This window comes from Acanthopagrus latus, chromosome 18, assembly GCF_904848185.1.
Source record: "Acanthopagrus latus isolate v.2019 chromosome 18, fAcaLat1.1, whole genome shotgun sequence".
NCBI classification, from domain to species: domain Eukaryota; kingdom Metazoa; phylum Chordata; class Actinopteri; order Spariformes; family Sparidae; genus Acanthopagrus; species Acanthopagrus latus.
In genome coordinates, this window is record NC_051056.1 from 3,424,123 (window position 1) to 3,426,369 (window position 2,247).

Genomic DNA, 2,247 nt, shown 5'->3' on the forward strand with positions numbered 1-2,247 from the left:
AAACAGAAGTGGACCGCAGTCGCATCAATCAGGAGGTCTGACAGCAGAACTGCATACTCCGCCACAAAGTTGTATGTATTAACAATGCACACACTTAAAACAGACAAACAATAAAAGTACTTCACTAACTAAGACTCAAGACACAATGATGACAGAAACACAATCACCTGTCCCAGTTGGTCTCAGAGCATGAGTTCGGTCCCGTCACTGGCAGTGTTGGAAAAATCTCCATAAAATATGATGGAGAAAGGATCAGGTGTTTTTAGACTGGCTCTGAAATATTCGCTCCCCACTCAAAGCTGGAGGCTGATTGATGGGTGAATAGCATGATATGATCGGTTGGTTAAAGCTTACATAAGCACACGTCACATTTTGTTTGAAAGATAGAAAACTTGACTGGTGCACAATATGACAGCGGATGTGATCGTAAAGGGTTAAAAGACCATTTTTCGTTTCAGTTTGATCTTAATATAGGGCTGAAGAGGAAAAATATTGTTTAAGAAGACCAGATGATACATATTAGTAGCTAATGTTGCTCCATACCATCTTTGTTGTTTATTTACTGCGGGTCAAGAGGACTATAATTAAGTGACCTCAAACACCAATAACATTTGCTCTTGCATCATTTTCCTTGATGTGTTTTTCTGTGGTTGCCATGGCTGCAGCAAGTAAGAAAAACCATCAGCGGCAACAAATGGAGTGCACTCTCACGATCGTGTCAGCTGCCCCCCGCTCACGGCCGCAGAGGCCGGCATAATAACAGCAGCAGCAGCAGTAGCGTATTAACTTGAATTTTATTTTGTAGTACTCTTTGTACCCTAATTATGTGTTATGTGTTATGTATTATCTGTTTATGTTGCCTTGTATGTCTCTATGTCCTGTTCAACACACTTTGAATTGCCTTGTTGTTCAATCAGTGTGAAATAATTGCGTGTCATAATTTGAACGAGCTGTTGTTCAGTTAAACAATAACAGTGAACAGCCTATATGGCTTCTATTATTTTCAGCCTGCAGGGTCTTTTTTCCATGAACTCCTGAACACAAACACCTGGGGGATACGATCATACGGTCACGTGATCATTCTCTACTCGATGCTATGACGAGGATTATCTGACACAGCCTGGATCTGGAGGTGAGGAGAAGTTTCTGTCGGTTCTGTCAATTCAATAGTAGGAAAAAATAAATAAATAACTACTTTGCCTAAAGTCAGGATTTTGAGAAAAACAGACTCCATATATATATTTTACTCATGAGTGCAGATTCTTGTTAGTATTTGTAAGAGAAGGCAGCTCCTTTGACTTTCTAGAAATCAATCAAACCTCTCCCACTGCCCCTCCCTGCCAAAAAAAAAACTAAACAGAAAACTTTTCCATCCACACTTTTCCACCTGGCTCGACGCCCTAAGGCTGTTGTAACTCTGCTGGTTTGATGTTCTTTACAGCGTACAACAACAATAGCAACCTGCCTCTCCGTCGAATCAAACCCACAATGCACCTGCTGTAAGTCAGACCTCAGCACATTCACTCAGACGAGCCTGGAGGAAGGCAACATGTTGTTCCTGTAGGAGTGGCCTGCTGGAGAAGGAGTGAAATGCATTGAATAAAAGGTTAGGGATGGTCAAAACAGTAAAACATTTATTATGATATATTATTCTAGTGAGTATCCTCTGTTTATGATATTAAGTAAAAATGATGATTCACATGCTCATGATGGGGTTTCATTAACTGAACAAAAGCCACATGTGCCATGCAGACTACAGACATATTGATCACTTACTGTCCACGTCAGTTAGTACAAATTACTTTGACATGCACGATTGTTTCACATCGTGCCAAAGTTGGATTGCCTCCTCACTCTGCTGGTCAGCTTTCACACCAGTAACTTTGTTCTGTACTTGAGCACACTTGTGTATGCAGCTATTTTTGGTTAGTGATCCGCCAATATACATAAAGAAGGCGGAAACACATTTCCAACACACAGTATAGCAGTCCACTTTCATGCGTTTGCACAGTTGATTTCACACATGATGCGAGCTATACCAGAGTACCTGTTCTCAGGACTTTTTCAAGCTGACTTGGAGACGCGATATACTTGTGTTTTGACCAATCAAACAAACTGGACTACTATACGAGGGTCCGGGCCCGAATTCTGAAAAGCACTCTCAATTAACATTTGATCATGAATAAAAATATAAAGGTCTCACGGGAAATTCTACACTGCATCCTCACATCTGGTCAGCAGTGAAGT

General features: G+C 40.9%; 1 long non-coding RNA gene across 1 annotated transcript; it reads left to right on the plus strand.

Moving 5' to 3' along the window:
- Positions 1-672: 672 nt before the first annotated feature.
- LOC119008003 lies at positions 673-1,609 on the plus strand. The gene is made up of 3 exons (XR_005071304.1): positions 673-774; positions 1,008-1,132; positions 1,442-1,609. It is a non-coding gene; the product is annotated as an uncharacterized LOC119008003 (long non-coding RNA).
- Positions 1,610-2,247: the final 638 nt, after the last annotated feature.